We start from the raw sequence: 23,620 nt of genomic DNA, 5'->3' as shown, positions 1-23,620 counted from the left end.
CACACACTAGATGTACACACTTAAAATTATTTAATTTGAAGATTAATCTTATTTTACATTAGTGAAATTTGCCATTGGAATTGGTCGCACTGCACCTTCTTGCTCATCAAGGTCATGGTGACCTTAAGGAAAAAGAAAGAGGAAGTTTGATCAAGCCTCGGGGGGGAGAAAAATCACTTCACAAAATAAGTATGAATCGGCTGAGAAACGTTTGGGTGAACAAAGTTGTTAGGGTCCTACTGCCAGGATGTGGTACTTAAGGGAAGCTGGAACAAGTTACCATCCCATGAACACTGAACCCTTTGGTGACGTTTGGTGAAGACCTTTTCAAGTGACTATAAATAGGATTTTTAACAGGAAAGAAAAGACTATAAGTGCAATCTGTTTCCTTCCCGGTGAGTTGGAAGCAGCAAGGGGGGTGCTATGGGCCTTGGCTGGATGAGAGTGAGGGGTTCGTATGCATATGGTGCTACCCTGGGTCCTGCTGACCCATCTTGCGTCTTCCTCATCTTCAGCTCTCCTCTCCCACCTAACCTCCTAAACTCCGAAGGTCTCCTCCGAACTGGGGAAGACTGGGATAATCACCCAAGGTCCTGTACTCCAGACATGACACATACATAACTGAAGATGTTCCATATCAAAAATGGCAGGGTCTCCACTTCTCTGATTGATACCAGGGTCAGGGAGGCAAAGGTAAATCGGAGGAAGAAAGAAAGATTCAACTTAAATAAAATTGTCAAGCGCTGTGAAGATGTGAAATATAGGTTTGGCAGTTTCAGGGCACGCAGCATAATTTATCTGGATTTTCTGAAAGCCTTTGACAAAGTGCACCTGACAACCTGTTCTTGAAAGCTAAAGTAGCAGGATCCAATATAAAACACCATGTAAAGTATGACACAAAGGCCAGGGCACAAGGCAGATGGCATTCGGATTCTGTCAGGCACTCAGCACATTGTTAATGCTGGTGTCCTGAATTCCTTAAATTGCATCCGTCTCAACAGTGTAAAAGCCAGACTCAAGGGCTATGATGAAAAGCCAGTGAGGTGTGTGTGGAGGGGGAGGGGTGAGAGGGCAGAGTTCACTTGGGAGGTGACATCCTGGTGAGTTGATAGAAATAAATCCTGCAGACAGTGTCGCGGGATGTGAAACCTGAACCCACTCTCCTGTCCTGTTCCCACGGTAAGGATAACCACTTCTGCATACGCCTGGTTGGAAGAAGAAGGAATGTGACAACCTTCAGCATTTACTGAGCACTTACTATATCACACTAACTTTAATACAATAAGCATTAAATTTCATGAGCAATGGAAAAGCTAAGGGCTATAGGAGTGCAGAGAGGGAGTAATTAACTCTGCCTGCTGCTACGGCAGAAGGCTTCGCAATGGCTCTCAACCCTGGATGTGTGTTAGAATCACTCAGGGAGCTTTATAAAAATACCGCTGCCTGGGCCCCAACCCTGGGCCATTAAATCCGAATAGCCGGGCTGGAGCCTGGGCCTTGGTGTTTTTATAAAACTCCCCAGGTAATTCTGATGTGCAACCAAGGTTGAGATGTACTGTAGTAAGTGATATTTAAATTGTGCCCTCAAAGAAGCACTGAATTATGTCACATGGAGAAGAGGATGCAATTACAGGTAGAAAGAATGGTGGCAACAAAGCGAAATAGCATACAAACGCCTGAAGATTTCCTGGAAGGTGAGGAGCTGTGTGGCTGGAGTATGGTGTGTGTATCAGGAGTGTGGGGTGGGGATAAGATTGGAGAGAGAGTTTGAGATGAATGAAAAAGACACCACCTGTGTGAATGTGCTGATTGTCTAACGGAGGTCAGATAGCACCTGCTTCTGGCTGCTCCTTTATGTCGTGCTTTATATTTTATGCTGGGACTATGTTTTGGAGTTTGCATAACATGGAATATATTATAAAAGAACATATAAACATATATTCCTTATAGCTGGTATTTTATTACTAATTCCAAAACTATAATTCAGAATTCTATCATTTTATGCTTAAACCTTCTGTAATAGCTTAAGTTCTTTTTCAATATTTAAAGAATACTGAAAAGCTTAAAGAAGAAAAGAGCAATTACATTCCTGTCAGCCAGAATTAATCATTGTTAATATCTTGCTATATGTGCTCCCAGTGTTTTCAAATAGAAAAACCATTTTGTTTTATATTCTGGTAAAAATGATATATGTTCATTATAAAGATTCCAAATAACACAGAAAAACACAAAGATAAAAGTTTAAGAAACCAAATATTATCAGGTGACCCATTATCCCTGACAGCTCTGGGATGAGTGTTAGATTGTTTTATAAAAATAGGATTTATATTACATAATTAAACTTAATTTGACATGAATTTAATAGGAGGGGAAACAGCCAAGTTAAACCCAACAAATTATTAAACCTCAAGTAAATATTTCTTTACCACAAGATTCCTGTGAGTTAAAAAAATTCCTCTGCAAGGGTTAGCAAATTTTTTTCTTTAAGGGCTAGATATTAAATATTTTAGGCTGCTTAGGTCCATTGTGGTAACTGGAAAGTAGCATAAACAATCCATAAACGAATGGGTGAAACTATGTTGAATGAAACTTTACTTACAAAAACAGGTAGCCCGCCCTTAGGCTGTAGTTTGTGGACCCCTGGTACTTAGTTATATAAAAGTGATTATGAAAAACTTTCAGATTTTTTTTTTTTGCCACATGTTTTTATTTTGCATAACATATGCTAGCTTCAAAAGATGAGAACATTAGGACTCTCTTGCTACTCCCATCTCCTCTCCCTCACCTTCTAATTTTTGATTACATTAATTTTACATTGTCTGGGTTTATAATGTTCACATAATTGTTATGCTTTTTTAGTATTAGTTCTACATGTAAGTGGTCCTAATGCTCACCAATAGTCCTTTTGTCCTGGCTTCTCTATGCTTGAGTTCCTTATTTTGATTGATTTCTTAATTGCCTTGCCTGGCTTTGGTTATTAAGCAGTTTTTTTCCCAAGGGTTCATAAGTATTTTACTTCTCTGAGCCCTTATACTTGAATTCCATCTGGGGTTATCCTTTCTTTTCTCAAAACTTTGTAGACACTACACCATTGCCTTCTACAGTGACTATTGTGAATTCAATGCCAGCCTGATTTTTTTTTTTACCCCTTGTAGGTGATTTTTCTTTCTGCTTGGATGTCTGAAGTATTCTTTGTCTTTCAAATTCAGGTGTTTCACTTAGGAAGCACCCTTATGTTGAATTATTCTAAATCAAATTTTCCTGGATTTGAGTGATTTATTTTTTAACCTGCAGGTTTAGTTCTTCATTTCTGGAAAATTTTTCTTATATCATTTGATACATCTTCTCTTTGATTTGCCAATGGGCTCATCCTTATCTTTCATATTGTGATACCTAACTATTCATTATTTCCTGGTTCCTTTTAGAATAGAACACCCTGAGTTTTAACTGAGCACATGGCTATCCAGTTACAGACTACATTTCCCACGGTCCCCTGTGTCTAATTGTGGACATGCGACCAAATTCAGTCCAATAAGATGTGAGCAGAATGTGATACGTGTAACCTCTGGGCCATCTCCTTAGGTGCTTGCCCTATCTTTATCCTTCCTATGGGCTGAAACAAGGGTGTGGGGAGGAGCCAGCATCAACCATGGAAATGAGAATGTCTGTAACCACAGGAATGAGGAGATGATGGAGCATCAAGATAGAATAAACCATATCTTGGATAACTTCATGGAGCAGAGCTGTCCTGCCAGCCTTGGACTTCTCACCTGTGGACTGTTTTGTGAGTGAGAACAAAACTAATTTATTTAAGGCATTATATTTTTGGATTTCTTTGTTACAGCAGCTTAGCCTGTAACAAACTAATATGCATGTCTATTAGCTTCGAATTAATTTCCTTTATCTTTCCCTCTGCATTTACTGTGCTTATAGTCTTTTCTCCATGTCAATATTTCAGTATTCAGCAGTGTTTGTTCTGTTCCTTCTATTTATAGTTTATTTATTAGTTCTACAAAGTATTTCGGTATTTGTTTCCTAATGTCTGCAAACTGTCTTTTTATCTCCTACTGCTATTTTTATTATCTCTTGTTTGAGCTCGAATTTTACTTAATTTATGCTCCTATCAAGCTTTGTTATAATGTGAAGAAATTGTGAGAAAATTCCTTCTGTTCCTTAAGTTATGGCTTTGTCTCTTGCAGCCCATGCTCCTCCCTTGCTCTCTCTTCCCTCTTCCTTTCTTTTGTAAGTTGTGGGTGAAATACTGACAGTTATATAAAAAATGAGTATGGTGACCATATCATTTCTTTTCCCCTTGTACATACTTAGGAAGCTCTACCCAGACATTCTACTTGCTCTGATGTAGTATCTCCTCCCCCACTGTCTGGTACCAGTGTGTTTTCGCTCCCAGCAACACTTGAACACTGGGTATTCTGAGTTTTCCCCACATTTCTGTTACCTGAGGGCTTGGGTGGAGGAAGCCTCTGGTTTAGGATGTATGTAGTCTTTGTTAAAATATGTAGGCTCTCCTCCCTCTCCTGAGATTCTGATGAACATCCTATAGCAGGGTTTGTTCTACCTAGTTGAGGATGAGGCCATCCTCCCCACCTCTGTCCCCAGGGGCTTTGGAACATTTCAGTGGAATCGGAAGACTGCACTTCTCTCAGGAAGAATCAGACACGTTATTTACTTTCCAATTTCACCTGTTTCTTCCAAGTCTCCTTGTCAGAAGAGAGAAAAGATAAGGATGCTTGCTTGATTGTCTTCTCTCCAGATTTTGTAGTGTTTCTGAGAATCCCAATATTTTGATAACTTGCCAGCAGTATTTCTGAAGGGCAAGGCAGGGGGCTAGGATTGGAGCTATGCTGCACCCCTCTACTCCAAAATCTTCTGCGTGGTGAATTTAAAAAATTGTGCACAGCCTACACAACCATATTCAGGAGCGCTGCCCCAACCCTCCTCTCCTTATTATGAATGGGGAAACTAAAGATCAGAAAGGGAAAACAGCTAGGGCGCACATTTAATCTGCTTTTATCTAGAGGCAGAACTAAAAATGCACACCACTGCTTCATGACCCACTGCTTCCTACCATATTGCATTCTGGCTTCCTGAGTTCTTGAACCTTTCAAGCCAAACACAGCTCAGGTCACCAGCTCTGCCCCTCTATCCTCAGAGCAAAGCATAACCACTTTGTCCCCTTCTGCACTCCTTTCCCAGTGGCATTTAACTTAGATACAGTAGGAGTCTCACTTTCTCTCAGACTAAGGTTTACTAGAATTTGGGGGATAGAAGAAAAACTCCCTGGAAAGGCATCTGTAGCAACAAAGTAAGAATCCTGGGCCGAACACCAGTTTTGAGGCCTAGTTCTGTCATTTAATTAGCAGTGTGCGGGGGGGGGGGGGGGGGGGGGGGGGAGGAAATCATTGAACGTCTCTAAGTCTGAGTTTTATCTTCTGTAAAATAGGGATATTCTTATCTACAGGGCAGGTGAATTTTATGCAAAGGATCTGTTCCTGGAGGCATTTCATAGTTCTCAACTCACATAATTCAAAACATCCAGACAAAGAACGACAGGTATGGTAAAGACTACTAGAAACCTTCAGTGTGCCACCCCGCCAGGAACTGCGATTCCCAGCCTTTCTTTTAGCATTATATGTTTTTGTGACGAGACTCTAGCCAGTAGTATAGGAACTGCAGTGATTCTACTGGTTGGAATACAGACATGATGGTGGGAACACAGCAGCCATCTTAGATCACAAGATGGAAAACTGCCTGTTCAGGAGGAGAGAGCAATAAAATAGAAAGTGCATGGCTTCCTGACATTGTAGATCTGCCACTTCAGCCACAAATGGCTTATGCTCAAACAGTGATGCGAGAGAACATTATTGTCATGTTTAATCTACTGTAATTTGTTGCAGTTGCTGAACTCACATCGTAAATTCTACTGGGTAGTTTTATTTACTCAAATGGTGCCTCTCTGTGGAAACTTCAGCATAAATATAGCTTAAATTTACTCAGACTGCGCCACCTTTGAAAAAAATGAAATTTTGTTTCATTTTTTAAATTTGAGGGATTTGAATTATGTCAAACTCTCTGTATAAAGCAATAATTTATTATTATTATTTTACATCATGGTATTTCAAATTTATATAATCCAATTTCACATCAGATTTGGCATCTCTCATCTTCCATAAGGCTGTTGTGAGGAATGAATGAATTATTAGGTTGGTGCAAAAGTAATTGCGGTTTGAAAGTTAAAAATAATTGCAAAATCCACAATTCCTTTTGCTCCACAATATATGGAGATGAACAATACAAACTTTTTTCACCTCAGAAATTGAGTTTTATTTTTGTACATAAATATTTTATTAAAGTATAACATTTATTTTTGAAAAGGCAAAAACCATAAACTTATCAGTTGATATATTTTCACAAAGTGGACACTGTGAGTAACCAGCATCCAGAATAAGTAGAGCATTGAAAACACCCTAGAGGCCCCTCTCATGCTCCCACCCAGTCATTACTATAACCCAAAGGTAAACACTATTCTGAATTCTATTACCAACTATTATTTTTCTGTTTTTGAACTTTACATAAATGGATTATTATAGTACATACTCTCTTTTATATTTGGCTTTTTTCTTTTAAAATTGGTGTGGGATTTACCCATATTGTCATGTTACAGCAGTATGTTCACACCATAAGCTTTTAAATATTGATTTTGATTAATAATTATACATATAACTGTAACCAGTAAGACTGGAGCCTCCAACCAGCCACTTTTTTTTGCATTGCTTATAATGTTCCTTCTAGAATGTTCTGTCTCAGCTCTGGCTACTAAATTCTTGTCACCTTTTAACCACCTTTTAACCTCCTTTAGAAAATCAGATCTGATTTCTTTCTCCTCTGACTTCCTATAGCTTTTTTTGTACTTCTGTTACTACATTTACAACATATATTGTATTTATATAGTATCCTGAAGGCATTACATAATTAGAACTCATCTAATTCTGTCTTATTATCTCATCTGAAGAAGGAATAGAGCCAAAAAGTGTTCTTAAAAATATAACCACTTAAGGTTTATTGGGAGGGGCAATTAACATAGATATATTAATAGCAAATATTTTTCTTTTTGATGAAGGTTATAAAATGGCAAGACTAATTAATGACCTAGTTACCCTAGTGGTAATGGTAGAGTAGCTTATAACAGACTAACCCTTCTGAAGATAACCATTATAAACTCTGGATAAAATATTTTTTTAAAATAACTATTTGAAGGTACTAAGATAAATTGAAAACAGGCAGAAGGAAGAGGGGAGTTGATCTTGAAAGATGAGAACTGCAACAGTTGAGATTTATGTGTGTGTGACTTCTGCCCTGGAAATACTTCTCAGTCCATGAGATGCAGTGTGGCTGTAATTCAAAAAGAAAGGCACATTCTTACTGGCTAGAGAATAGAGTTTATGGCTGTCATAAAAGCTAAAAATGAAGGGGAATCCCAGAAAGGAAGAAGCTGCAAGGCAGGGATCCAAAATGTGCAAATAAAGGCCAAACAAATCCTTGGCTGACCTTTGAGCTACATGTACTCGTATATGGGACAGAGTCTAAGGAGCCCAGCAAAAATACAACAGTTAACAATTTGAAAAAAACTGAACAGAGATTTCAGCTGCTACCCATCAAGGATAGAGTTTGTAATTTGAGTCTAGCCAAGTTAATTGCCTACTTGAACAAGAATCAACACATTAGGGAGCAAGGTAACAGAATTCAAAGTTTCTACAACACATCATTTATAGTGTCCCTAGCAATAAAAAGTGACTATATATACAAAGAAATGGGAACATATCCACACAAGAGAAATAGTCCTTAACAGAAACAGACCCGGGAGGTGATAGACAGGTTTATGGCATAAATTCTGGTGATGGTTTCATGGGTGTTACTTAGTTATCTCTAAAGTCATCAAGTTGTATACATTAAATATGTACAGTTTTTTTGTATGTCAATCTTACCTTAGTAAAGTAGTTTTAAAAAAATAAAGAAACAGATATCAAGCTGATCCAAAGGGTATAACTAGCAGATAAAGACTTTAAAGCAGTTATACATATTTTAAAGGCCTTACGGAAAATATGATCATAATGAATTAACAGATGTAAAATCTTGGTAGAGAAATAAAGTGTTCTTTAAAAAATGGAAGTTTTAGAACTGAAAAGTAAAATACCTGAAATGAAAAGTTCACTGGATAGTCTTGAAAGCAGATTGGAGTGGGCAGAAGGAAGAGTAGTGAATTTGAAGAGAGATCAATAGATATTATCTAATAAGAAGAATAGGTATTATCTAATATTTTTAAAATAGTAGATCCTCAGTGACCTATGGGACAACATCATGTTGTAAATTTGTATGTAATTGAAATCCCAGAAACAGTGACAGAGAAATGTGGAGGAAAACATTTAAAGAAACAATGGTCACAATGTTCCTCAATTTTCTGGAAAACATAAAGGTCAATGAATCCCAAGTAGGATAAACGCACAGAAAACCACTCATGGACACAACATAATCAAACCCGTGGAGGACAAAGACTAGGAGAAAAACTTGAAAGTAGCCAGAAAAAAAAAAAAAAAAGTCACATTCTATACAGGGAATCATCATCCAAATGATGACTAACTTCTCATCAGCAACAACGGAAATTTAAAGCATTGAATAACAATAGCAATAACAACAAAAACCCTGGCAACTCCACAGTCTAAGGACTTTTTTGTTTTGACAAAAGAAGACAATGTGTTACCAGCAGACAATGTGTCAATAATTACATTAAATGGAAATGAATTAAACACTCTAATTAAAAAGCAGCGGTTATCAGACTGAATTTTAAAAACAAAATAAAATTATATGCTATCTACAGGAGATGAATTTTAATTTTAAATACACAGCTTGAAGAGCCAACAAAAAAGATTGATTGCCATGTAAATAGTAAGGAAAAGAAAGAAGGAGTAGCTATATTAATGTCAGAAAAAGTAGACTTTAAGACAAGGAGTATTGTCAAGACAAAGAGGGATAAAAGGGTCAATTAGTCAAGAAAACATAAAAATCATAAACATATATGCCTCTGATAACATTATCCCAAAATACATGAAACTAAAATTACCAGAACTGAAGGAAGAAAGAGACAAATCTTCAATCAGAGTTGAAGATTTTAAAATCCACCCCCTCAGTAATTGGTAGAACAAATAGATTTTAAAAATCGTTAAGGATATAGAAGATCTGAACAGCAGCACCAGCCACTTTGACATAATTGATATTTAGCAAACTAAAACCAACAATTGTAGGATATACATTCTTTTCAAATTCACATGGAACATTTGCCAAAATAAATTATATTCTGGACCATAAAATAAGTGTCAATCAACTTCAAATGTTTTAAATCTTACAGAGTATGTTCTCTGAACCTAATAGAATTAAATTAGAATTCAATAAGAATGAGGAAAGTAAAACTATCCCCAAATATTTGGAAATTGAACAACACACTTCTAAATAACTCACTAGTCAAAGCAAAGAATCACTAGGGGGATTTTGAAGTGAATGATAATGAAAATGCAGCTGTGTGATGCAGCTAAATACGGCTTAGAGGGCAGCTTACCAGTCTAAATGCTTCTATTAGAAAAGAAGGAAGGTCTAAAGTCAATGATCTAAGATTCTACCATAAACAGCTTAAAAAAAGAAGAGTGAATTAACTCCAAATAGGTAGAAGGAAGAGAATAAAAAGTCAATGAAATAGAAAACAAATAATAGAGAAAATTAGCAAAGCCAAAATGATTCTTAGAAAAGATTAATAAAATTGATAAACCTCAGCAAGAGTGATCAAGAAAGAGAAAGCATAAATTACCAATATCAGAAATAAAGGTGTGTGTGTGTGTGTGTGTGAGAGAGAGAGAGAGAGAGAGAGAGAGAGAGAGAGAGAGAGAGAGAGAGAGAGAGGAAGGGAAGGGACGGGAGAGAAGGAAGGAAGAGAAAGGCATACTCAGCGTCACAGTTCTAAGAACTGGAATGGGTTTTAGGGTGATAAAAAGGGTAGTTAGTAGCAGAAGTGACCATGGGATTGTGAACAGACTCAATGAATGAGGCAAATCGAGCTGACCATGGCAGAGACCCAAGAAGAACTATTTTGAACGCATAGGAGTCTGAGGTGTGAGCATCTGCACATCTCACGGGCCCTGTACAGCACATCACATTTTTAAGAAGCGGAGTTTGTTATGATGCACCAAAGCCCCCAAGAAAATATTAAATGCCAGTAAAATGTGACTAAAGCAGGAAAATATGTACTATCTTCTAAAAGATTTTTCCGTTAAAGGTAGTTAAATAAAATCCAGCACTTAAGCAACATTCCCCAAAGTGTGTTCCTCTCAATATGGTTCTGTGAGCTACTCCACAGAAAAGGGTGCGGCGGAAGTTTGGAAACATGGCTGACTGCACTGGCCACCCTCCTCTTCAAGACTCATTATGTACATCAGTGTGTTAGTGACTCCAGGTGGCCTAATGGTATAAAAATTAGTCTGACTCTCTTTAACCGCATGTTTCCCAGTTTTATGGGCCCACAAAACTTTCCTTTCATGGAATACCCGCTAACATTCCGAGGAAGCTGTATTCTTTGGAATGCATTTTGGAAAAAAAACTGATCAAAGGATTAATACATAGCTAACAACTACAATTGCTGTAATTTGTTAATAGTAGACCATTCTTCAAAGTTAAAAGAGAGGTGATAACTTGCTTTTAGATGAAACTTTTCTTCAAAGGAGCTTGAAACACACTGGACTCAGGATTTTTTGGTTTGTTAGACTGACAGAAATCTATTTCTTGTTGCGATTTTTCTCTACATGTTTAATAGCATTAATCTGTAGCATTTCAATATAAATTTTAAAATTCTGAAAAAGTAATCAGTAGAGAATAATAAAGTACTAGCATTTCATCTATATATCTATTACCTATCATAAAAGAAAAAAGTGACTGAGTTGCTTAAACTTGTGATTTTTGCATATTGGTGAATATTATACCACACCAGCACTCAACCATCGTCACAAGATACAGAAAAAAAAGCAACTGAAGTACCTCTGCCTTCTATATAATTTTCTTATGTAAACTTAGGGCTGTAAATTAAAACTTGATGCTCAGACACAATCTACTATCTCAACCTTCACTAGGGACCCCATGAAAGGAAATGAGTTTAAATGATAGTCTTTCAGTTAAGGTCTAAGAAAGACTTTGTGAATGGGTTTACCATTTGTTATAATTATTTTTGCTATTGCTGTTTGTTCCCTTATTAAAGAACAGTGTGCCAGTCTCTAGGCATTTTTGTTTAAATACCGGCTAGGGTCACAAGTGAAATGAAGTTTGGTCCTCATTTACCTCATACCAGCAGTTGGGTTGGCACGCAGCTGCAGAACTGCTGGGGCTCTTTTTATTTAATTTGGCATCCCTTCCTGAGCAGTATTGAGACTTTTACTTCAATGGCTCCATTGGGCTTTGACATAATTTCTATGCTGTATCAGTAAAGTCTGCAGAAGAGATGCCTTAGCAAACCTGAAAGGAGGCTAGCAGCGCTTCTAGTTCAGGTATTCTTGCTTAAGTCAGTGAAGGAATTAACCCCCAAATACAAGTTAAGTCCATTTTAAAAAATACAACATTATTAATTTAATAAAGAAACTGATTTGTGAGGAATATTAGCTATCTTAATTCTCTCTCTCTCTCTGTGTCTCTGTCTCTCTCTCTGTCTCTCTCTGTCTCTCTCTCTCTCTCTCTGCCTCTGTCTCTCTCTGTCTCTCTCTCTTTCTCTCTCTCAGTGTGTGTGTGTGTGTGTGTGTGTATGTGTGTGTGTGTGTTAAGAATTTGTCCTTTTTGCACAATTTCTCTTGGAGTAATTTTCCTAGACTCTGAATCAGACTGTCATAAGAAAATATAGGTCCAAATTCTTAGTGAGCCACATATTAATTATATGACTTGGTCATGTATCTTAATCTCTACACTCCTGAGTTTCTTGTCTGTAAAATGGGAGTAATAACCTCTCTGACATACTCTGAGTATTAAAAGTGATAACACATAAAAATCACTAGGACAGGGTCTTACTTAATAGTTACTCAACAAATGCTTTGTTAAATGCATACATGGAAAATGAAAAAATTAATACCTTCTGTGAATTGTATTTCCACAGTCAGAAGAGAAAACAGTTTCACCTGGTCTGCTTTTTTGTTTTACGTGTCATATGTTGATGGTCATAAATGGGAAAGGAAGGGAGCAAAAGGAAACAGATTCCATCAGAATCAGAATTGTGGGTTGTCAGAACTGTAAGAGATCTTAGACGTGATTTGAGCCAATGCCTTAAATTTACAAATGAACAAACTAATGCCCAAGAAGTATAATTGATTTGCCCAAAAAAATCACATAGAAGTTAGTGACAGATCCAGGTTTGGAGCCCAATATAAACATACTCATAGACTTTTCTTGTAATGAGGATTGTTATTATTGTATGAGATTATGGTGTTTAAAGAATCTTCCTTTGACTAACTTGAAAAATAGTTCTCTTTTTATGGTTTGCTTATTTCTTTTCTTTTTAAACATTTTGCTTTAATCCATCTGGAGTTTTCTTTGGTATAGGATTTAACTTAATGCTTTCCCCCCAAATCGTTAGCCAAATGACTCAGCATCATTTATCTAACAAGGCCTCCCTGTATCTCACCGACTTATACTGTCATCTTTATAACATTCTAGTTATCCTTTATTCTAAGGTCAATATCTGCGCTCACTTTTTTATTCCATTGATCTGTTTATTTACCCATAGAATGCTATTATAATTATTATAATTATAGCATATGTTTTAATAACTAGTATGAAAAGTTCACCTTCATTAATCTTCTTCAGGGAAAAAAAATGAAGCCTTTTCCCATTTATTTTTCAAGATGATGAAATCTGTCAAATTGAAAAGAATTAATACTCCACACAAACCAAATAAAGCCCATAAGAATTTTGATTGGAATTACATTAGATGTAAAGATTAATTTGGAAAGAACTGGCATTCTTATTATAATCATTTTTCATTTTCAGTAATATATCTATTTATTTAACTGTTCTTTGACGGCGCTCAGTAAATTCAAGTCAAAGCATGTAAAAGCTTTAAAAGCTTACAATGATGATATAGGGAAGGGAAAATTAATTCTACTTAAAGGGATCTGGGAAGACATTTTTATGGCCAGAAGAGGAATTCTCTACAAATGTAGTCAGATGAGGTATATGGTATTTCATTACTTAACTTGACACAACCTAACTCAATTACACAGGTCCTTAACAAGCTGTTATTCAAAGTCCTTAACTTCATACACACCAATTAATAGTAAGTTTATATTGGATTCTCACCAGATCAGACACTATGCTTGATGTTGGAGATATGGTCTATGCCCTTAAAGGGGTTTACAGTCTAGCTGGGGGAAGTTTTCATCTTAAAAGTACCAGTTCTGGAGAGTAGATCTTAAATGTTCTCACCACACACACACACTCACACGAAGGTAATTACGTGAGGTGATGGAGGTGTTAACTAATCTTATTGTGCTAATCATTTCACAGGATACATGTGCATCTAATCATCACACTGTATACCTTCGATGTACACAATATTATATGTCACTTATATCTCAATAGAGCTGGGGGAGAAAGTACCAGCTCCTCTTTTTGTTCTAATCTTGAGTTAACATAGCCTCTTACTAAGTGGTTTGATCTTTTATTTCTATTCCCAGACCAAGGCAGAGAAATTTCTCCAAAAATTCCTTGGTCATTGAGAAGTAATTTTTGGCCGAGTCCCAGATCTATCCCTCGGATGCAGGTCAAATCAGGTCAAATCACCATCCTCAAAGCTTCCCGAAGGTTGGAGGTCATATAGAATCAGGATTAAGAATGCCAATGTGGAAGTCAGACGTTTGAATTATGACCCTTGGAACTTGGGCTGTTTGAATGTGGGCAAGTTATTTCACCACTTTTGCCTCAGTTTCCCCAAATATGAAACGACAGTAGTAATAGTACTGAACTTGCAGGGTTACTGTGAGGATTGCATGAGATAATCTGTGTGTGTTGTACTTAACACCGTGCCCAACACCGAGAAGCATTCGCAAGTGCTGGCTGTTACCTGATATGCAGCCTCCTGTGCAGGTAACACAGTGCAGTTTAAAATGTAGCCCCAAGCAGAGGCACAGCTAGGTGTCCTGCAAGTGTTCAAAATGAGAACGTGGAGGTTGTGGGGGAATTATCTTCCCTTCCATTAAAGTCTGGGTGCTCTGCTTGAAACTCCAGGTAAATGGAGTAATAAACCCAAGACTGTGGGGGTGACAGGTACTTTCCCTGGGATTTCAATATTTTAGATTAAATGATAATTCCATAAAGAGAGGGTTGGGGTTTTGAAAATCCTTTGCTGAAAGAGTCAACCCCTTTCCCCCTAAATTATCATTACATAAAATAATCCAATATTAGGTATCCATTATATTTTTAAATGGGTAGAAAAGAGGATATCAGGAATAATATTTTCTTCGTGGTCAGCTACCTCACGTGGGTGAGAGTGCCTGTTTTTTCACTTTACAACTTCTTCTGATAAACTTCTACAGATTTTACCCTTTCAACTTAGAAATAGAAAAGGCTATTTTGAAACTCATTAGAGAGTTTTCTTAGGAACCTCTTAAACCAAGTGGTTAGGTCCCCAGGCAAGCCTATGTGACCTATTAGTACAGCAGGTTCTTGAATAACGTTTCGTTCAACGTTGTTTTGTTGTAACGTTGGTGAGATGCCGTAGGAACTTACTCTTGTTTATATCAGTTAGACGATGGTAAAATTGGTTTTGTTATGCATTGTTTCACTTCAAGTCACAGAAGCTATCAATGACGTTAAGTGAGGACTTAATGCAAAACTGAACCTAACCATCGGACACATCTGGGCCTCACATCATGGGGAAAGAAGAATCCTTTTGCTCTATGTGGCTCCAGTGGCTTGGGAAACATGGGGAGATAAGGGAAGCAGGGTAGCTTGCCAAGAAATCCCTCATATGGACGGGTTCCTTCTCACATCTTATCTGTCTTTTTGTCCTCCTGATAGATCCTGTTTCTTCCAGCCAGGGTTTCTCTTCTCCTCTGGGTGGTACAATTACTTAGATAGGAAACACAGAGTAGTGACAAGGAGATGTGTTCCCCCACCCCTGTCCCCAACTCTGAGCATTAAATAAGAAAAATAAGTACAGGAACAATGCAACATGTTGAATGAAGTTGATCTACAAGATCAAGGCCCCACACAGGAATGCAGTCTAATGAGTGTTATCAAAGAAACAGATGTGAGCTGAAGGTGAGTGGTGTTTTGTAGTAGGCCTATAATGAGAGGGATCTCCTCCAAATAAATATCTACTGGGCTTACATTACGCATTCTGATTCAGAGGCCGTGCTTTTAAAGTATAGGGTGAATCACTCTAGTCTATGGGTACAAAGTGGTTTTAAAAGGTTAGGAATGTATACTTGAATTCAAATACAGTTTAAGGTACAATGGGTTAGAATATTGGAGAACACAGCAATAGTATTTATTCATCTCAAGTACCTCTCAGTAGATAATTAACCTGGGCCATGATAAAAACAGTTCTATTAGACCCATTTCTCTTGTGGCTAATGCTATTGTGCGACTTGCTATAGTATTTCTCTTTTGCTTCATTTTAAACAGAACACTTCCTATAATATTGCAAGCATTACCACTTTTGTAGCTGTTCCATTTTCCTCCTTGCAACAGAAATGCAACAGTAGTTATATGAAAGCATGAAGTTATATATTTCTACTCACGAAGGTGCAATTCTTATGAAAATCTGGAGTGGCAGTCTAGATATATCCACTTTTTGGTAGGTTTCCTGCACCATCAACTATGAGGAGTGGATCTTTCATCCATAAGGAATACAGAGTTTTTCAGTTACTTCTCTTTTCTGACACGTACTTGGCCCCACACTGGACATTTGTGTGAAGGACAAGGCGATCTGTCACAGAGAGTTCTAACTTTTGGGAGTCCATGGACCCCTTTGGCAGTCTGGTGAAGTCTATGATGCCTTCACAGAATAATGTTACTATAAATGCATAAAATAATAAACATTGGACACCAATTATATTGAAAATACACTTCTATCCCTGAACCCCTTGTGCCTTAAACCTGTCGTAGAGCTGACTCAGTCTCCTCCATCTGCCTAATTTTTGACTCATCAAAGTGGAATTAGGAGTTTAGAAACATAACTTCTTAGTACGAAGTCAAGCAAGTACCAAGCTCAAGTCCAAAGTTCAAATCCCCTGTAGAGCAAAGGCACTGGATCAACCCCAGAAGCAGGGCTGTTTCATTAGCAGCCGGCTGCTGGCCTGGGATGATTCCAGGGCACTACAAAGGCTCTCTTCCTGCATCTCCCAAATCCCTCTGCTCCCTGTCCACTCATGCTTGAAATCCCTTAATAGAGTCTAACTCCTTTGGTTTAATTAAATAGAGGATTTACTCTTGTTAAAAAGCAAAAGCCCATGGGAAAGGTAATACTCTAACGCCAAAGATTTTTAAATTTATTTTTAGCAGTAGAATCTGTTTTTCAAATGCAACCTTAAATAGAATGCTGAAGTGTAAATAAACCCAAGTTTTACAAGAATTTAGTACCGATTTTATATGTTGAGAATTATATATCAGTAAGTATATGTATTAGTTATATAAATTTACACGTACATATAAATCAACACTAGAAATAAGGAGGCCCTTTTGATGAAGGCAAATTATGAAATCAAGAGCTATAGGTAATACCTGCAGTCTTACACCCATCACAGCATACAGTTTATTTCTGTATTTTATTTTGCCTGCACAAGGTGGAGAAAATCCTCCTGTAAGTAGATAAGTAGTTTCAAATAGATAACAATTTGTTATGGTACTTATAATCTCATGATTTTCTTCAATTAAAATAATTCAGAGGCTTTAAAGAAGAGCAGGAATTTTTTTGTTTCAAAATAGAATCACTAACTATATCTAACAACCGCTCGTTTTCCTTAATAATTAAGCAGTAGTTGTTAAGTACTCAATTGGGGAAGATTTGACAAATAGATTTTGGAAATAATTTGAATCCTGACTCCCTTACTTATTCAGAACCTTAGGCAAGTAGCTAAATCATAGTCTCAGTTTCCTCAAATGTGAAATGGTTATAAAAATTGCATCTATTTTATATGTGTAAGGATTAGAAATGACATAGGGCACAGAAAGCACTTAGCGTAATGTCTGGCATACTTAATAAATGCTATTGTCATTGAAGGGTTGAATGACCAAAAGTACTTCTCAAATGTGTCTTATAAAATTTATGATGTTCCATCATGTCCCATTTAAATTTCTTTTCAGGTATCTCAGCACCCTTCTCTTTCAGATATTCACTCATTTTCAAAACAACCTAATTTTATTTTGTATGTTGAGTCCACATTTTAAGATGATGCTTTACTGCTGATTTGTTATCTGCAGTTGTAAACAAAGTAACATTGCAACCCTGCAATGCCAAAGAAGATTGTATAGCACATTTCAAATCCGGTAAGAAGCAGCCCAAACTTAAAAATAAGAAATGAAACCATCTATAATGCTATATTATCATGATGTAACATGTACCGTTATATTGTACAGTTGACTATTATGCTGCGCCAAACATGTGCACCAGAGAACTTGTCTGGCTTTTAATGGGTAGCAACACACATGTGTTGTAATACTAATACCAGATAGCGCTTAGTGAATGCTTACTAGGGGCATTAAGACCTTGACATGTATTAACTCATTTAATCTTGACTTATTTATTTGTAGGATTATTAAAGGAGTTTATACGCACAGACATGAATTTTAAAATATGACTAGTACAAATATGCACTCTATCTAATAAAAACCACCTTTATAAAAAATTCAAAAATACGTGTGCATGCACATACAAGCACTCATGCACACACGCGTGCCCCTGTGCTCACAGTTAACCTGATAGCACAAATTAACCCAGTGATGGTATCTAATGCATTAAAATTTGGTATCCAATTTAAGTATGTATGCAGTCTTCTTTATTACACTTTAAAATATTTTAAATATTTATCATAAAAATGAAATATGAATTAAATGCTTACAGCCTCCCTGGAACTCATTGGAATTCTTTGTAACAACTTTAATGCCAGAGCATTCAGCCTTATCACTCATACTGGAGTGTGAAAGGAGCCAAATCAGATCTTTTTCTCAATGCACAGGTTTTAGAAGAAGGAAGAAGGAAATATGAGATTTTGAATATTAATTCATTTTTTCAGAAAGGCAGGAACTTTATATTATGTGCCAACAATGTTAATATATTATCTATAATCCACATAACACCTAGTAGGCACTATTGTCCTGACTTTACGTAAGAGGAAACTGAGGACCCTAGGTGTTCATTTGCTTACCTGGGGTTACACACCTGGAAAATGACAGCTAGTACCCAAACTCCGATCCACTCGACTCCAAACCCTTTCCACCACACCAGATCACCACCCATCTAGCCTCCCTATTTTAGAAAGCAGGAAAATGAGGATGAGCAAGGTAGAGTCACTCGCTCCTGGAAATAGCTAGTTAGTGGCAAGGCTGTTACAGAAACCCAGGAGCAAGGGTGTTGCACTAGGTAAATCAACTCTTAGCAGATGGCCTAGTGGGAGGGTGCCCTGTGCAGCTAGGCTACCAGAGGCCAGGAGAAGCGTTACTTCACTTCTAGGCCCGGCATCAGGTTATATAGCTTCACTGCCGATGCTGGATGGATGAGGACACAAATCAGTCCTCTCCGCAGTTCCTACTGTGCAGAACTCTGCTTGGTGCGGTGGAAGATTGGAAAAACAGACAACAAGGCCCCTGTCCTCATATCTGTGTGGGAAAATGGCATCACATAGGAAATATTAAGCAGAATCCCTGGAAGGGACATCAGTAATACTCTGGTTCTCTCCCCCGACCCCTACAACAATATAAGTTTTAGATGACTGTGTAAAACACGGCACGGTACAATATGTGAAAATTGCCAATAGTCATAACTAATATTTTCAGAGCACTTACTTCTACCCGGAACTTTGGAGTGCTTTGAATGATCTCATTTAAAGCTTAGTACAACTCTACGATACAGTTTTATTATGGACATTTTACACATGAGGAAACGGAAGCTGTTTCTGGGAGAGCGCCCATCTAGATCCCCCATTCACACCAGACAGTCTGACCCAGAATGACTGTGCTCACAGCCAAAAAATGCTTGGAGTTCAGCACAGGGTTGGTTTGGGAAGGCACATGTGATCTTAGCACGGAAACTCAAGGTACACAGCACTCTCAAGAAGTCAGAGAACTCATTACAGCTGGATTTTCTGTGACCATTATCTGATGAGGGTAGAGCCTCTAATTGCTTCTCTCCCCTCCCAGAGTCATGGGCTTTGGTGAGAGAGCCAGACACAAGCCAATGACAATTGTCACATCACTTTCTTCAGCTTTTCTAGCACTCCAGATGGAGAACTAAGATTCTGAAAAGCAGCAACTCACAAAGACGATGCACCACCACCACTACTACCATCATGGGGGAATACATTTTATAGGCTGTGAATCGAGAACACGAAAAGTCATTGTTTCCTTAAAGACTCTTTCTAAGCAACCTGAAGAGAAAGATCTCTTTCAATGACAGACCAGGGGATGTTGTGTGCCGTCATAGTCCTTGGGTAATGACTGTGTATTATAAATAGGATATGGCATTTCTAAATGTCTTTAAAGCTATTTCCTTTTGTTCAACTAATTTAATTTACCACATGCTCCTGGGAAAAGGGAGAGGGCTCAAGATGCTGACTCCACATTTCCTGAACAAAATCAACATTTTTTTTAAAAAACTGCTCTCAATGAAATTACATCTGATCGTTGTCTGCTGGCTCTCTTAAACCCTACCTCTGTCAAAATTCTGCCCCGGCAGGTGTGAGAAAGAATAGATGCAGAACTTGAGTGAATACCCACATCTGTTTTTGGAAAAAGAGAACAGAAGCAGCACAGAAGGAAGTAAAAGAGATAATTGCTGGCTTGAACTACAATACATTTTACTTGTGGGCAGAAGGCCAGCTTACAGCAGGCGGAATATGCAGCCCATCTTATTGGAATTCAGGGGTGGGCCTCCATTCTTGTCCGGAGACAGCTGTAAACCAGCAGCCCATAGCATCCCAATCAGGCACCGAGTTTTGTCAAGGAGTGCTGATATGTACAGAAGCAGCTTTGTCTGCTTCAACTGCACCCCTGCCTCGTGAAATGACAGTCAATCTCTGATTCCAGATGACAAGAACTGGATAAAAACTTAAAACAAATGGCGACCTTTCAAAAGATTAATTTGTTTACCAACAAAATGTTCCCTCTTTGTCATGTGAGATGGGGTGACCTTCACGTTCCCATATCTGGGCTGAAAGGATGCTGACTACAGTCATCTGTTAACTCCATCTCAGCAATTATTCCCTTTTTTATTTTTAGTGACAAGAAGGGTTTATTAATTCACTCTGCTTCTTGTTATGGTTTATAAATGCAACAAGCTCATTCTGAATTACTGCAGTGTAACATCAATTTGTTTAAATCTAATTCTGCTACCATTGCCAAATTATGTTGTGACTGTAATTGTGGCCATATGCATGGGCTTAAAACACAATCATGTTTTGAAATGGCCCTTCTTTCTCCGCCCCCCACCCCTCACCCCCGCCCCTTATTTCTGGTGCTTCTTCTAATCATTTGACATTAACACAATTGCCTCACTTTCCATTACTTTATCATTTCAGAAATGAATGTGCTTTCAGTGAGAGGGATTACTATGTACACCCCCCAGTGAAACAGTAAAGAATGAAACTATGATTTGTGAAGTGTGATTGCTACCCAACTAAGTTAGTGAAAAACACTGCATAACATATGACTCATAAAATCTAGAAATCATAATAGTATTAAATTCCACCTCATGAATAAATAAAAGATTCTAAGTTTACATTGCATTCTATATTTATTTATTTGGAAAGTGGGACCAAAGAACTAGTATAATTCTACAGCAACTCATATCTTGCCAAAAAGAAAAATGTTTTTATGATTCTTTTCTAGGTCATAACAGTTATAATCAGAGTTATTTGTGCAGCAATTCAAAGCAATGTTTTGTTTGGCTATTTTGTTATGCATTCATAATCGTTCTTTTAAAATTCATGTTAACAGATACATGTTGCAAGCCTTTTAAGAAACCCTTTTTATTTAAAAAAAATAAATCAAAGTCAAGTTTTCTGTAGATGTTTTAATGTGTTTCATTAGAAAGTCTAATGGGAACTAGATGTCAGTGAGTAAGTATGAATAGTATCAGAGATCTCTTCGTGTCTTCCCATACCTACAAGGCCCTACTCGAACACCTGATAGAGGGTTTATTATTATTAATGTTATTATTTGGCAGATTTAAGATATTGGAGAAATCATCAGCGACTTTCACTTTTAATATTTTGTTCTAAATTGATTTTACTAACAGAGTTACAGGATATAACATTCTGAAGGCACTTTCGTGGGGGGCAGTGAGTGTGTGTATGTGTACGTGCGTCTGGGATATATGTGTTTTCAGTGCATTAAAATCTTTGCACCAGCCCCTTATTATCAGGCAGGATACACCTCTTCACAAAATGAAGAAAATACCAGTTTCTAGGAACTAATAAAGTATATGAGCTACATATTCAAATTTGCTCCTTCAAAAAATGTCTAAGATTATTTATAGGCATTTGACAAGCTGTTCAAGTTTCAGAAGTAAGGAAACACATGGCCCTCGGCAGCCAAATAATAATCCCCTTAGAGTGTTTCAAGTAGTTCTAAAAAGCGATTAGCCTTGATGCTTCTTCTCTAATTAACTATACATCATGACACTAGACACACTGCTTCGGTTTGGGTAAGTGCTTTTAAAAACATTTTTATAAGTGGTAAATCACAACTGTATTTATTCCTAAGTGCTATACATGATGTTTAAAACCAAACACTTGAATATTTCTTTCATAGGACCTTTTGCACAATGCTTCTGTTTTATAAATCCAAAATGAAAATACTGTTTTCCAGTTAGTACCATCATATATATATAATTATTATATATAATAATATATAGAATATATATATATATTCTAATCAACAAAAAACGATAAGGTCAACTATTTCAATTGAAATGTCAATAGTTAATTTGAGTAAAATGTACCTAATGTGCATACATTTTAAAGTGCTCTGCTGCACAGTTTTATGAGTCAAGTTTTATGGGGAAACAAGGATCTTTCATACAATAAACGAGTACATATTATCTATGTGTTAGATAAGACAAAGAGCTTTCCCAAACCCGCTGTGTTCCAAGTACATGGGCACAATATTCAAGGCACTCAGCCTATTTGGGAATTAGAAAAAATATATAATAAATGATAAAGATTTTACCCCAAATTTTGGATGTAATTTTTGGCTTCCTGTTTATGTCTGAATCCTCACTCAGAAGCATTAAAGCAAAGCATAATTCTCTGTAAATCTAGAGTTCTGCCTTTTTAAACTTTAGTGCTCATCAGAAAAAGTTTGCATAAGATACAGCAGTTGCCTTGGGCTCCAAGTCCTCAGCACTCCACTAGCTAAGCTAATATTAATTCTAGATTGAAGGGGGAAAACCAACAACAACAAAAGAGAAATCTGCTTCTGTCTCTACAGCCAGAGAAATAATATTTTTATTTCAAGGGCTTTGGGCTCATGGGAGCAGATAAAAATCCTTTCACATTATTCACTGTGACATTTTAAATAAAGTTTCAGCAGGAATAAAAATACCTAACTTTCTGGTCATTTCTTAGGCTATAAAAGTATTTCTGTGATAAAGTGCTCTTAAACCAAACCTGTTAGAATAACATAAAGCATATGTAAAGAAACTGAAAATATATTACAGGGTTACATGAATGAAGTAGGCAGTTAAAAACATGTAGGAAATTTGGAAGATTAATCTAAGAGACTATTATGCTGGTTAGAAATGGTTTTGCAATTTAATTCTAAAATTAATCTGGCTTTTAGTTTTGATTTCACTGAAGTATACATGTAAGAGCTTTTGAGAGAAGCCAAAGGTTAAAATGTATTTAAGAATGTAAAATGTCACCTCAGTAATTGTTTTCAGTATTAGAAATGATTTCAAATAAAATAATTTCCCAATTAAAATGAAGCATTAGTCTTAATTCTCCCAAGAAAACCCCACAACACAGGAGTCCAATCCTTCCCTTGGGACACCTATCAGCAAGTCAATAGCAAAAATAGGTAGACTCTGAAATCCCTCACTGCAATCTCCATTTGATTGTTTTCCCTCTTATCACTTTGCTGACCTAAAGAATTAATCCCTGATTGTTTCAGATTTAGAATAATCTAATTACATTTTGTATATTGTATAAGGATACACCTTTGAAGCTGATACTATGCTGTTTCCTTTTGATTTTTCTAGTGGTAAGCTACTATCAAATAAAATATTTAAAATTTCTCTATTAATCCTCTTTGTTGTTAAATTACCTCATCCTTGTTAAAATTATGGTACTCGATTATTTAGGAACATCAA

General features: G+C 37.0%; 1 protein-coding gene and 1 long non-coding RNA gene across 4 annotated transcripts in view; one reads left to right on the top strand and one right to left on the bottom strand.

Moving 5' to 3' along the window:
* LOC141570566 (uncharacterized) overlaps positions 1–22,115 on the top strand; it is a 44,531-nt gene extending 22,416 nt beyond the window's left edge. The window contains exons 3-5 of one of the 2 annotated variants that reach the window (XR_016020870.1): positions 3,678–3,784; positions 15,787–17,583; positions 19,453–22,115. This is a non-coding gene — a long non-coding RNA (uncharacterized LOC141570566). Of the gene's footprint in view, positions 1–3,677; positions 3,785–5,479; positions 5,890–15,786; positions 17,584–19,452 lie in introns of those variants that run through there. The other variant, XR_016020871.1, reaches the window with a different exon arrangement.
* The window catches only part of IQCH (IQ motif containing H), a 188,267-nt gene that overhangs the window by 124,039 nt on the left and 40,608 nt on the right, over positions 1–23,620 (bottom strand). The window lies entirely within an intron of this gene.

Source organism: Rhinolophus sinicus, chromosome 3, assembly GCF_057876585.1.
Source record: "Rhinolophus sinicus isolate RSI-liver-muscle chromosome 3, RSI-T2T, whole genome shotgun sequence".
NCBI classification, from domain to species: domain Eukaryota; kingdom Metazoa; phylum Chordata; class Mammalia; order Chiroptera; family Rhinolophidae; genus Rhinolophus; species Rhinolophus sinicus.
This window is presented reverse-complemented; position numbering and strand designations above follow the sequence as displayed.